The following is a 14760-nucleotide window of genomic DNA, read 5'->3' as shown; positions in this document are numbered from 1 at the left end:
AACTGTCTTTTTTTTTTCCTCTGCAAGTTAGTCTGATAAGGAAGATTTACAGTCAATAGTCTAAATAGTTGGTCGGTATCTTGAAAAGCACTGAAGGCTTTTGAAATTGGCATTAAGGATTAACTAAATATCAAAGGTTTCTTGTAACTTTGGGATCACTCGTGTAAATAATGGAGGAGAAAGTTATTCTCTGCTTTAGTAGGACTGCCTTATGTGAGAAGTGTGTTTCAGTTTCACAGTTCATAAGAAGGGGATGAGTTGGTGATGTTTTCCTAAACTACTTAGGAATTAACTTTAATTTCTTAAAGCAGGGAAAAGCTGTCACTTAATACTGACCATTATTCTCCCCTTCCCAGACCCTGAGCGCACACCCTCCTCTAATGAATGCATCAGACCTTGAAGGATGGGATCATTGATTATTCACGTCACATACTCTTGGCCTTTCTTGACATCTTTCCTTCACATCATGTTAACAATAACTTCGTTCAAAAACTAGAAAACAAGTGATTTGACCCGATGATGATGAAAGAGGTGTCCCCTCCCCACGCGTATATCAACGGCATGCCAGCAAAAAAAAAAAAAAAAGAAAAGCTTTTTGAATTCGGAAAAGATCTTTCCTGTTTTCCCTAACTCACACACGTTATTGAGACTAACTGTAGGGTATCATGAGGAATTAGGGCAACAGTGTTCCTTAGCCCTAAAGTAAACTGGGAAGAAAGAATCCGCCAATATTCATGCAAGCTCTCGATTACTGATAATGCACTTCTTTATGCAAATCATTTCACAAGATTAAGAAAACACCCCCCACAGGGCTGCTGCTGTCTGCCTAGGAGGCGAACTCATCAAGGGACTTGGGAGGCATGAAATTAATACCCTCGCAGCTGCTGGTGTAATAACTGCCACATACTGGGCGTCCACCCTCTGTGGCCATTATCATTACTCCCCGCAATAATCCTGCAAAAAAAAAGTGGTTGTTTCACCCCCTTTTTCTCATGAAAGCTAAGTTTCTCTTGGGGTCCCACAGCTACTAACAAGCACAGCCGCAGATTAGCCTGTAAAAGACCTCGTTCTCGGGGAAAGGATGCTGATAGTGGTTTCGTGGTGCTCACGTGTTTCCAGCCCGCACAGATGTATGAGGGGCCACTGGACGTCACAGTCCAGGCCAAGGCCAATGATGCCCGTCACCTCTACGCTCCTGTACAGCGTTTTGTTTATCTGAGTTTTAATCCCAGTTAAACATCTCCCCTGGGAGGTTTTGTGGCTGACGAGCTTTAGAACGCAGAGTCGGGTGTGTAGGCTATAAGGGATGGATTTTAGAATGCGGAGAATTCCTGGAAAAATTCCAGGACAATGCTGCAAATTGTGGGGGAAAGTTAACCAGTTCCAGATGTCACAGCAAGCAGTCTCGACGTGCGTGGAGAGTGGAGAGCGCTGCTTATACTAAATTGGAAAAAAAAAATAGTGTTGTAGCTGTTGGCAGTATTGCACTTTATCTCTGACAAACAGGCTAAGTTTGGATAAAAACACTACCATTTTTGTCATCTATAAGACGACATATTCCTTAAAAGTTCTTTTTTCCTTTTAAATCCCTATAGTAAAAGAAAACAAGTTATCCTTTTTTTCTCTTAATCTCTAAGTATTTGGAAGAGTGAGAAAAGAAAGCCAACCCCTGGCTGTTGCATTTTGGGGAGCTCGGGGGAGAGGTGTCTGCGCAGAGAGCAGGATGCAGGACGGACAGCACCTTTAGCCTTTTGGGATCGTGGCCCCTTTAAGGCTCGGGAGGTGAGGGATTACGATGTTTTCACAAGGAAAGTGTATGTTTCTCCTATACTCGTTATATACCCCTGGTGAATGATTTGATAAATTGGGATTAACTGGATATCTTTGGGCAGATAAACAGTTCAGCAGAAGGTAACACCTAAATGGGAAAAGCTTTAACAATTCTCTGCCAAAGTGGGATTTCTAACCACAAAATGATTTCAAATTTGGATTTCTTTCAACGCCACTAAAGCTGTAACTGTTTGTGTATTTTCACCTTTACTTGACTTCACTGATCTTCTGTAGTTTTCTTAGCCTTGGAAGGGCTTGTTAAGCTGTTCAAAATATTAAACAATTCAGATGATTTCTGTTACAGGTATGTTATCAATTCTCCTCTAATACAGTGACTGAGGATAGTTTATCCTTTTAAAAATGAAAATATAGTTACAGAAAAGAGGTACTAGAAGGTGTCATTTTTCTTCTCCGTTTCACTTTCCATGCTTTTTATTTAAAGGGACCTTTCATTTGTCTTAGAAAAGCAAAAAGACAAACACAAAGCTTACTCACAGTCTTGGCTATGGTAAGACAGCTTCAGCTACACCATGGCTTCGCCCAAGCCTCGCCGTTACACTTCCTGCTTCTCTACTGCCAGGAGGCTCCTCCAAGGGCATATGCAGAAAATGAAGTGAGTGTAAGCAGTTTCTACATCATTTTAAAATCATATTTTTCTTTTCCAAGTAATGTTTCCAGCATATGGACACTCTCTCACAAAGGCATAGGACTAGAATCTTCTCCCAGAAAAAGAGATAGAAATATTTGGTTTCTAAGCTCATGTTTATTTACGAAGCAAGACATCTATGATGTTGCTGCCACTAATAGTTTTAGTGGAAAAACATGTTGACGCAAACCATGGGCCCAGTAAGACTGTGTTTAGGGCCATGCCCACGAGTGTGGGGACCCTTGCAATGACCTTGGTCTTTTCCCGCCCTTTGAAGTGCCTGTGGGGCAGGGCGAGGACCAGTGACTCTGCATAAAGATGAAAGTATCTGCCAGTCCTGCCTCCTAGAGGCTTTCCCAGTTGACTTACTGACTGACTCCCTTTCCTAGCCTTTTGGCATCTTTGATGCCTGGTGAGAAGGTAGACTTTCTAGCCAAACCGCAGCATCCGTGAATACATGAGCACCACGTTTGGACTTTACGGGCATTTGAGAGACTTCCGGGATTAATACCAGTGTTCTGCAAAATGGCTGGATAATTCAAAGCCTAGCATGAGTGATAACTATACATTGTATCAGTAAAACCAGTTATTTTGCAGAAGGACTTTTTGGGTGCCAGAAAAGTGCCTCCCCAAATCAGTGATGCTTAGATGAGCAGGCATTTTGATTTCCCTCTTCCTAATCAGTGGGACAAATCTAAGGCAGAAAATAACTCCACAGGGAGCTGATACGTCAAATTCTAGCAAAAGAGGTTCTGAAGTCGCTTAAGTAAATGTGTTAATGAAATGCTTGTAAGCGTGGTTGTGAATGGATTCTGCTGTGCTCAGTCAACGCACGTGAACACTGGACTGTCTTTCCTGGAAGCCTCCTCCACCATCATTATCTGCCTCCTTCACTCACCTGCTCTCTCCCCTCCCAACGTCAAACCTGCTGGCATGGTCCGCTCCTGCCTGCCACCTCACATTTTTTGGCTGTTTTTTATGCTTTTAACAGCCTCCTTATTTGGTCATCAAGCTTTGAACTCACTCAGGCGCTGCATGCAGACAGCACATACACCTTTAAAGAGCTTTCTGCTCGAGGGGAGGGTATATAGCTCATGTGGTAGAGCGCATGCTTAGCATGCACAAGGTCCTGAGTTCAATCCCCAGTACCGCCTCCAAAAATAAATATGTAAATAAACCTAATTACCTCCCCACCAAAAAATAATAAATAAAAAGAGCTTCCTGCTAACCACAAACTGGAACAGGGATGGGAGACCCCACCGTTAGCCAGAGCCTGGGACTGTGTACAGTTGGGCTGGGAAAGCAAGGAAAGGGAGGAGGAGGGAAGTTCAACCCAGAAAGAAGGGCTCAAGTACATTTAACCTTAACTTGGTCCCAAATGGGATAAAAGAATCTGGATCTTTTCTTTACACAGGTACAGATAGCAGGTAGGCAGCTAACTCAGAATGCCCATGCTCCCCCTTGAAGTGTCCATGTTGGAAGTCAGGTAAAAACAGGTACATATGGCATTCGGCTTCACAGAATTGGAAGGAGCACCTAAACTTTATATATCAATGGGTTTCTGTAACATCCTGCGGTCCTGATGGTCTAGGAAAAGTCTCAATTCCAGTTCAGTTGTGCTGAAAGCTGCTCAACACTGCCCTCTTCTGTTCAAAAACTCCTTTACGGGTTTGGACAATGATTTTTTACATATGAGTATGACGTAGTGTGATTATGAAAAATTGGACCAGTGTAAATTGTTGAAAACTAGGGGGACAGAAAAATAAATTGTGCAGCCATACGTCATAGTTTTGAAGGCTACTGAATAACTTATCCAGAAGAAAACATTCCCAGATACCAATAGCGATTATCTCTGGACATCGTCTTTGTGGGTGTTATTCCCAATTTTCCATATTTCTGAGTCCACAATTCATACAGATTACTGTTGGAACTGGTAAAAAGTAATTAAAAATAAATATTTCTGTTTTGAAGAAAACTATGAAAAAACATTAGTGTTAAATGAGTAGCAATTACATTATAAAATAAATTTATAATTATAAAAAAAAAGAGTTTTTTTGTTTTATTGTTGTCATCGGCCAGCTGAAACCTTACCCTCCTAACTGGCTTCTGCAGGAAGTACTGGACGTAATCTGTGTTCCAGGTGAGGACGCTAAGAACAGAAATCTCAGGAAATTTGCCCAAGGGCCCCATGCTAATAAGTGGTGCAGCTGCAATTCAAACACTAGTCTGTCTCCAGGACTTCTGCTCTTTAATCTTCCCTTCTACGTGAATTCTCTTTCTTGAGGGGTTCAGGGAGAATCATTTTTCAGTTATTTATTTCATTGATAAAATCTGTATGATGGATATAAATCTGTATGATGGACACAGAGATCCGGTGTCCTCTAAAATCAGGTAGGGTGAATCATCACCCTTTCTGTTTTTTGTTGTTTTCTGTTTTTTTATTCTTCTGAGTGATTTTTTTTTCAATAATAACTTCAAAGTTACAGAAAGTTGCAAAAATAAGAATAGGTCAAGGAACATCAGGAACCCCTTACCTACATTCACCTGTTAACATTTTGCCTTACTTGCTTCATTATTTACTCTCTCTCTGTTGGGAAACAAAGCAAAATCACACACCAGCAGACAGGTTCCTGTTACGTCTTACGTGGGCAAGAGACGGGCCGCTTTCTCAGCCATTTGAGGGCAGGCTAGGTACATCCTGGTCCTTTACTGCTGAATACTTAAGTGTGTAGTTCCTGAGAAGAGAGGTATTTCCTTTCATAGCTATAGTACAGTTATCAATGTCATATTTACATTATCACAGTAGTTTTATATAACCTACCATTCTTGTGCCAATCTTGACAGTGAATCTAATGGTGTCCCTTTTAGCATTCTCTCTGTGCATTACGAGATCCATCCTTAGGTCAAGTATTATGGCTTATCTCTTTAGCCTCTTTTAACCTGGAACTTTTGTAAAGCCTTTGTCTTTTTTTTTTCCCCAAAGTAAACATTTAGAAGCTTTTAATAGCAACTTGGTATTATCATGATGTCTAAGCACATGATTAAAAAAAAGTAATTCAGTTTTATTGTATTTTATTTTTGGCTGTAATAGATTGGCAGTTTAAAAAATAATCCATCTCAGATAGTTTCAGAAGTACTATGTTAGACCTTCTCATTCTATTTTTTGTCTCAAGTGGTCTTACAGGTTTTCTTTTTTCTTTTTTTTATTATAGTATAGTCAGTTTACAATGTGTCAGTTTTTCTTTTAAAAAAAATTTTTTTACTGACATATTTTACAATGTGTTACTTTCTGGTGTACAGAACAGTGACTCAGTTATACATACGTATATATTCCTTTTCCTATTCTTTTTCACTATAGGCTATTACAAAGTATTGAATATAGTTCCCTGTGCTGTACAGTGTGACCTTGCTGTTTATGTTTTATATATAGTACTGTGTATCTGCAAATCCTGAGGGATAAATTGAGAATTCGGGATTTGCAGATACAAGCCTTTATCTTTCAGACATTGACATGTTCAAGCATATAGTTCTCTCCCCCCATTTCTACCACATTTCTTATTGGGTGTTTGTTTTCTCCTAATTAAATTTAGGTTATGCATTCTTAGCCACAGATGACATCGTGTCCTTCTCTGGGTATTGTACACAATGTCTATGGGCCCCTCATACGTTGATGTTAAGTTGTCCGATTTCTGCACCCTTTCAATTTTGAAGCATGTAAATATCCTGCCCAGCACCGCCCCCTGCCAACACCGTTTAGCACCCACTGATTTTTGCTTTATCCAGTCTTTATCTTGATAGTTACAAAATAATGGTCTTTTTTTATTTAAAAATATTTTTAATTGAAGGATAGTGGATATACAGTATTACATAAGTTACAGGTGCACTCAGGTGAACTTTTGAATCATTATCTGTGAGTGGGTGGGTAGGATATATGTTCTTTCTTTCTTTCTTTCTTTCTTTCTTTTTTTTTCGAAGCATGACTATAACCATGAAAAAACTGCTTTTTACACCGAAATAGAATTTGAATTGTTGTCCACATCAGGCACACAGCAATTTTTCTGTTTGAGTGTAGGTGTTGACAGATCTAAATACTTTTTGTCATAAGTGGCATTTACAAATTTTAAAGTAACAATGATGTATGCAGAATGAGAATTTTAATGCTTTGAAAGTATATGGAATTTATTTTTCTTTTAAAAAGACAAGCTTTATGTTTACCATAAAAAATAAACTATTTCTTAGGGCAGTTTTAGGTTCCCAGCAAGACTGTGTGGAAAGTACAGAGTATAATCTCCCTCCTCCCACAGGTGCATAGCCTTTCCCACTATCAACAGACCCCACCAGAGTGGTACCCATGTTACCATCAGTGAGCCTACATTGACGTCATTATCACCCTAAATCCACAGTTTACATTACGGTTCTCTCTTGGTATTGTACATCCCATGGGTTTGAACAAATGTATAATGACAGGTATCTACCATTGTAGTATCAGGCAGACTAGTTTCACTGCCCTAAAAAACCATCTGTCCTCTGATATTCATCCCTCTCTCCTCCCTTCCCCTGGCAACACTGATCTTTTTATTGTCTGCACAGTTTTGCCTTTTCCAGAATGCCATACAGGTGGAACCGTGCAGTATGTAGCTTTTTCAGACTGGGTTCTTTCACTTAGTAATATGCATTTAAGGTTCCTCCACATCTTGATGATTTGCTCACTTGTCTTTAGTGCTGAATAATATTTTATTGCCTGGATGTACCATAGTTTTTTTTAATCCATTCACCTATTGAAGAGCATCTTGGATATTCCAAGTTTTTGCAATTATGAACAAAGTTGCTGTAAACATTCATGTCCATTTCCTTGTGTGGACATGTTTTCAACTCATACCAAATGTAGGTATGAGAAAATACCAAGGATACTTGCGTAAATGCCAAGGAGCATGATTGTTACTATACAAAAGTTCGTGTGCCCGATGCACAGTGAGGCCAAGCAAACTGAAACATCGGAGTTTGCAGCAGAGAAAGGTTTGTTGCAGGGCGAAGTAAGGAGGATGTATGGCTCATGCTCGAAAAACCCAAATTCCCATATGATTTGGGGGGAGGAGCTGTTATAGGCAAAACTCGGGGTGAGGGCTGCAGGGTGTGACTTTCTTCTGATTGGTTGGTGGTGAGGTAACAGGACGGGGCTCCAGGAATCTTGTGCTCAGCCAGAAGTTCCCATCCTCCACCTGGGTGGGGCCTTAGTTCCTGCAGAAGAACTCAAAGAAATTGCTACATATATTCCTTGAGGAACAGGACCCTGCCCCAAGGTTATGCTGTTGCTTCTTGACTGTTCCTCCCTTGTCTCTCCCGCCTGATTAGCAACTGTTTGAACCTGCCCTTTGGAACTCTGGGAAGGTCAAGGAGGCTGAATGAACCCTATTTCTTACAAACAAGAAACCGAGGATACAGGAAAGGATTTGTACCAGAGAGCGTTGCGGAAAGATTGGCCCCTGTCCCTGATGAGCCAGATAACCCAGAGACAAGGTTTTGGAGCTTAGAGGAAAAGAGGCAATTTTATTGCTTTGCCGGGCAAAGTGGACTTACAGCAGGCGAGTGCCTTCAAAGCTGAACCCACCTTGGAGATGGGGTGGGGTGGTTTTACAGCCATGGCTCTAACAATAAAGCATTGATAACAAGCAACAGAATCATTTTCTCATCAGAAGACTTAGAATGGTGACTTGATGCCTCCAGGCAACCAGTTCTACAGAGGCCAGCGGTTAGAGCTCATTATCTCGTAAGCACTCAAGTTGTGGTCTTGGTAACTCAGGCTATTTTGTAAGGTTACAGTCCTGTGACCTTGGAGAAGGACCCAGAGATCAAGCTTGATTATTACTTTCAATTACTGGAATAAAGTAAAAACAGTAATGTCAGTAGCTTTAGTTTTAACAATGGGCCTGGAACTGTGAGCAGCAACCGGTCAGTTGACTGTTTTAAGGGCAATCATAAGAATAGCAACTGTTAGCCTAAATGCGGCCATTTTACTAATCCGCCTTCAAGAGGACCCCAGAGGTGTCCTGCTGTTTCATGATTGCTGGGTCAGATGGTAAGAGCATGTGTAGTTTTGCAAGAAACTGCCAACTGTCTTCCCAAGTGGCTGTACCATTTTGCATTTCCCACATAAAACCATCTTTGAAGTCGGTTTATTCCCTTGTAAGCCAGTTGGAGGGGCCAGGCTCTATGGTTGGAAATGATAGCTTTGTAATGGGAACGTGCGCGAGGTCCCCAGTTCTTGTTCTAATAATACTCAGGAAAATAAAATTCTTAAAACCAAACCAACCCATGCCCGGTTCCTGCCATGCCGTGGGCCTCTGTTGTGCAGTGTGAGTTTTGGATCGACTACTCCATGGAATGTTGTGCGGATGAGAGAAAAGCAGTTCGGGAGTGCAGCGGCAGTGAGTTTTAGCGGCAGTGTGGCCGTCATTTAGCCAGGGCTGGTTTTCCGCTTGAGAGTCTCGGGTTGGAAGAGGGACCCATTGGGGTGATGCTCAGGGCCTCCGGGGCTTTCCCTTGCAGGCTGGCGAGGAGGCTGCGCCCTCTGTGACGAGCGCGGCGGCCCCCAGGGGGCGCCCTCGTCAGGGGCGCGGCCCGATAGCGCCGCCAGTCTCCATCCAGCGATGGGGCAGAGGGAAGAGGAAGGCTGTGCCTCCGGGGCCTCTGTAGGGCTGTCCTTGCCGGGCGGCGGCGCACGCCATGCCCTGGTGGAGTAACCTCTGCTGTGAGTAGCGCGCGCCCCCCAGCGGCGGTTTGCCCCAGGGCCGGCGGGCGGGACCACGCGGAGGGACAGCGCCTTGCCCGGTAGTGTGTGCGGTAGTGTGTGCGTTTCCATCCTTCCTCCTTTCCCTTGCTTTGATCAAAGCACTGATGCTGGGACACGCCGTCCCGTGTCACCCAGAGGGGACGCCGCATGCAGCAGAGTCACCCTCTCGGCTCCACTACGGAGCCCCTGCTGCACCGGGCCCTGATCCTGGCCCCGGCCCTGGCCGCAGGGATTGCTGAAGCCCCCGAGAGACAGGGCCTCATCTGGGCCCTGTGGAGCTGGTGCTCAAACCCTCCACTCTCAGAGTTCTGAACAGATTAAAACAGAGGCTCGGGCAAGGGAGGCTCCAGAGTGCAGGTTGCTTCTTGCCAGAAAGAAACAGACCCGTGAAGACAACGATTTGAAAGAGGCTTGGGAGTCAGGGTTGGGATAGAGATTGTGCGGGTAGGGTCACCTGGGAAGATTTCTGCCCAGGTGGCAGGGAGGAAGCATGGTAGAAAACGATATGGGCCTCAAAAAAAATCACAAGGATTTAGCAAGGCTGGAAAATGTATCTCCCACTGGAGAGCCAGGAGGAGAGCAAAGTGGGAGATGAGGGACGGGATGGAGAGGGCCTTGCCCCTCCGGCTGAGCACTGGGAGTGCACGGCCCAGTAATAGGTAAGGAGACTGGAAAACAGGATCTAGGTTTCACCTCGGGTCCCTAGCCAGATGGTCGGACGTGGTTTGGGACAGGATACACACATACCTTTAAAGCACGGCTGTGCAAAGTTAGCTTGTAGCTTAGAAATGTAATTTGACCTTAGCTGCCAGGCTAGGTAGTTTAGAAGACTATTCTCTAGGTTCTTGAGCCATTAGGGATGCTTGACGCTAGCTTCCTGATGTGATCAAAGGGATATTTCAGGAAACAGGACCTCTCTGTAAAGTCTACAGGCCCTGCCCCATGAAGGAGGCAAGTGGAAATCAGGGCTGAGTTGGGTGTGTCCAGCTTTGTGCACACAGCACAAACCAACAGGCCCTGCCCTGTCCGGAAGATTGTTCTGACAGTAGTAACTCTTAGGGTTACTTTGGTCACAAGACACAGCAGACCAGTTGTCCAGTTAGGATTTAAAATTCTCCTGTGATCCTAAATGCTTTTCTTTTTGTAATGGGTTCAGCCACGCATCACTATAAAGAGAACGTCTGAATATTGCTGCGCTGTAACAGAACCATCAATGGCTGTTTTGTTCTGCCAGTTGGCAGCTGTTATCTTTGTTTCCTGAGTTTTGACTGTAAACACTCCAGTCATCCGAGAGTTTAAAAAAAAACTGTTTCAAGTTGAAACAGACTTGGGAGCATGGAGGTGAAAAGGGGGTGAAATGGTGTGTATAACACCTGCTTTCTCCCACTATGTTAGCAAAATGCCTGCATTTTCTAATGGTTTCTAGAGAGGTTAATTCGGGGTTTTAGCTCATGCTTGCTGGCAGGATATTTATGTTTGCATTACTAGTAAAATTGTAGTAGAATAGTGTTCATTATTGGGGTTTGACTTTTTTCTCTAGTGTATTTCCAATGATATCATTTGCCTAGAAGTACTTGTGGAAAATTCTCTCATGAGTATGCTTTTATAATTGGGAAAATTTTTAAGAAACAGTTCATGGAAATGCACTTAAAGGAATTCATAGATTTCACTAAATAAGCTAGTTTATAATAGGAATAAATGGAAATGTATAGCATTTCCTTATTTCAGAAGATTATGCATACTTTTTAAAAACAATGAGGAGAGAGTATTCCTGAAAGACCCCAGCTTGAAAGGAGGGTTGGGATTGGCTACTCTGGACAGTCTAATCGCATATGTCTGACTTTTCCTTTCTCTTGGAATATCTCCCTTAATATTTAATGTGGATCAGTTTTTCCTTTATTGTTTATAAAGTCTAAAGTTGGTCACAAATGTTTATTTCAAAGTAATTTTTTTTAATCACTGGGGGAGCTTCCCCCCCAAACTTACTTATGAAAAATGTTTAGCATATGAAAAAGTTGAAAGAACAAGACAGTGAATATTATATACTTCTCCAGATTCCACAATAAACATTTTACCATCCTTAACCTTATCACATATCTACCCAACTATCCATCCCTCTGTCCATTCATGAGTCCATCTTCTTCTTTATGCATTTCACAGTAAGTGGCAGTCATCAGGATACTTCACCCCTAAACACTTGAGCATGCATAGCATTAACTAGGGTTCAGTGTTTGTTTCTCTAAGTAATTTTTTTAAAAAGGAAAACAGAAAGGAGAATCCTTTAAGAAGGGTACTTCAAAGTAATGGAATTGGCTTTTCGTCAAACCTCCTTCTCTAAATGTTCAGTTCTCCATATATTTTAGTTTTTAAAACACTACTTTAGATGCTGATGTCAGAGAAAATGAGAGTTGGCTGATTCCCAAAACTCTTACCAATACAACTGTGGCCCTGTCACCAAAGCCAAGGCCCTGCCCAACACTGTGGCGCCTGGGTGGGGTTAGAATACCTCCTCAGTATCCCTTCCTTCCTCTTTGCATAGAAGAGGCCCAGATAATCACAGGTTTTATCTCTCAATATCCCCAAATCTGGTAATGTTAGGGAGGGGAAAAAAAAGGCAAGGGAAAAAGGACTTCAGGTTAACTTACAGCGCAGTACAAGGCACAGTCAAACAGGGCTGTGCACATTTAACTTGCGTGGCACCTGGGACAGTTTTTCAGTGAACTTTTTAAGCTTCAGTTTCAAGATGAAACCCAATAAATATTATGGTGGAAATTTGTAGACATAGGTTTGTAATAGTTCACATAAAGAATAAAATCATTTTCGTGGGGAAATAAGATTATACAAATTGAAGTAATTTATGGATTTGGGGAGAAGCATATATACATTTCCAGATATTTCTCTATTTCCAGATATTGCTAGGTTCTAAGCATTAGTATAGAAATTAGTTATAATTATTTTCATTTTGTGCAGTAGGCATTAAGTATGTTTTCACAGCATTACTAGGACCTTTTTGTGTGTCAATTTCTTTTTTTTATTTTTGCAATCTAGTATTGTTATTAGCTTATTTTATTTTATTTTTTGTGGGAGGGGAATTAGGTTTATTTGTTTATTTATTTAATGGAGGTGCTGGGGAATTGAACCCAGGACCTCGTGCATGCTAAGCACACACTCTATGACTTAAGTTATACCCTCCCCCTTGTGTGTCAAATTCAGTTAACCTTTTTTAAACCATAACGTGGTCATAGTGTATATACTTTTGGTAACCTGCTTTTTTTTTCCTCAATCCTGATTTCTACCCTTTCATTTCAGTAAAAATTCATCTCATCTAATCTCAAATCATACATTATCCCAAGAAGACTAAAAATGTCGCTGAGCTGGTTTGCTCTAATGGATATCCAACCCAGGACGGACCATGCCTACCATCTCTGGTTGTCATATTTCTTAAATTTTTAAATTTAGCACCAAATCCCACCCTTTATTAAATCACATTTACTTGCTTCTTTAATCCCTAACAATGTTAAAAATTCAAACCTACAGAAAAATATAATAAACACCCTTATACATTTAACATAATCACCATTCATTGCTTTTTTTAAACCACATTTTCTTTCCTCCCCTCTCTCCTCCTCCCCTACCCCCTCATTCCCTCTCCTTAAACCATCTGAAAGTTACCTGCAGACAATTCGTTTATATTTAGGTTTGATTTTTGTCCTTTGTAACATGGATATTTCAGGCCAGGCTAGTTATTTTATAGAACATCCTTCAGTGTGGACCGTTGTCTGACTGTTTCCACATGATTCGATTCTGTTAAACATTTTTGTCAGGGATACTATGTAGGTGATTTATTGGGCTTCTCAGTGCCTCACGTCAGGAAGCATGATGATGGTTTGGTCCCATTGTTGGAGATGTTAAGTTTGATCACTTGGTTAAGGTGGTGCCTGGCAGATTTTTCCATCTCCTTTTGAAATGAAGTAATCTGTGTGTTGATACTCTAAAACTGTAAGTGTGCTGGCAGCATTTCACCCAAAGTTTTTAACATCTCTTGATCCTTGACTGAATGAGTTATTAGAACATATTAGTTAAGTGTTATTTTCTGAGTCTAATGACAAACAGCCAACTTGGCTTTCCCAAATAAGGCAACCACTTAAGCTATAGCCAGTCAAATAATTTCTTTGCTTTAGTTCCAAGTCTTGTCTATAAAAACTTTCCCCCTAACTCCTGTCTTCTTTTACTTGTTGGTTTCTGAATGGCTGGTTTTGATGGTGATACGACTAGTTCCAAATGCATTCAGATATGACCACATTCAGAAGGTAACCATGCCGGTCATGAAACACTAATGCATTTATTTTATATATTGAGAAATTATTTTTATTTTTCTAAGCAACTGAAAAAGTCCAGTTCAATGGACCCTCCAGATGAAGTGAATTAAAACATGACTTTCTCCTCCCCAAATTAACTGCAAGAGAAAACCCATTTATGTTATTCCATTTAAGTGAATTGCTTGATGAGTGATACAAACACCTGTTTAGAAACAGTGATGCTCCACATTTTCAAGGCTGAACGGCTGTTTACCGTGGCCTGGGAAGAGTCTGGGCAGTCGTCTATAAAAGAAAGATCATTTTTAACTCTTGTCCTTAATAAATAATATATGACTTGTGATGCAGTAGAATTCTAAAGAGAATGACTCTAAGGATCAAAGTGGAAGTTATACCTAAATTTATTGACTGACATTTTTTCATAAAGAAGTACTACCTGATCCTCATTTACTTTGTTAGTATCACTCTTGATTCATGGATTCTATTTTTACTCAATGTGTTATAACCCGCCACTGTCGCTACTCTTTTTTTTTTTTTAACAATTCAAAGTTTGGCCGGCAGGAGCCCCTTTAAGCTGGCTCCAGTGTCCTTTTGATATGCGCTGCGCCCCTCTCCCCTACCTAAGCTTTTGAGCGCCTCCTTTTGTCACAAAATGTTCCTTGTACTTTCCCTGACCCAGCCCCGAATTCCCCCAAGGAGCTCTGGTCCCTTTGGGGGGCTTGCTGAAGAGATCAGGTAGTTATCACACAGAATGCCCCTCCTTTACGTTCTCCTAGGTACCTAGTTGGCTTACTTCTCTAACGCTCTATTTCCTGTAAAGTGGAAGTTACTGTAAAGCTTGATGGATTCTAGATCCTGGGTGTGATGTGTGATGCTGTTTTGTACACACCATCAGGTTGACCCACCCTTAGTGATGCCGTGGCCACTTACCTGTAACTAATTTTTTGAGTTGAGTAGTTGAGTTTGTTAAGTTGCCCTTTAAAGAGAACAGAACGAGAAGAGTAGTACCTCTGAATCGGAATTTTTAAAGGTCATTTGAAAGCTGCCTAATCTATTGAGATTTACAAATGCAGCTAAGACCCTTACCTGAGCCTGGAATTGCCTGACTGACGTTAAAGAAAGTATTCATTGGCTGTGTTTTTTAAATATTTAATTTTCTTGAATTGTTACCATTTTCT

At 41.5% G+C, this 14760-nt stretch overlaps 1 protein-coding gene across 2 annotated transcripts in view; it reads left to right on the top strand.

The window, feature by feature from the left end:
* The window catches only part of AKAP12 (A-kinase anchoring protein 12), a 92119-nt gene that overhangs the window by 68895 nt on the left and 8464 nt on the right, over positions 1 to 14760 (top strand). The window lies entirely within an intron of this gene.

The sequence above is a fragment of the Camelus dromedarius genome, chromosome 6 (assembly GCF_036321535.1).
Source record: "Camelus dromedarius isolate mCamDro1 chromosome 6, mCamDro1.pat, whole genome shotgun sequence".
Classification (NCBI taxonomy): Eukaryota; Metazoa; Chordata; class Mammalia; order Artiodactyla; family Camelidae; genus Camelus; species Camelus dromedarius.
This window is presented reverse-complemented; position numbering and strand designations above follow the sequence as displayed.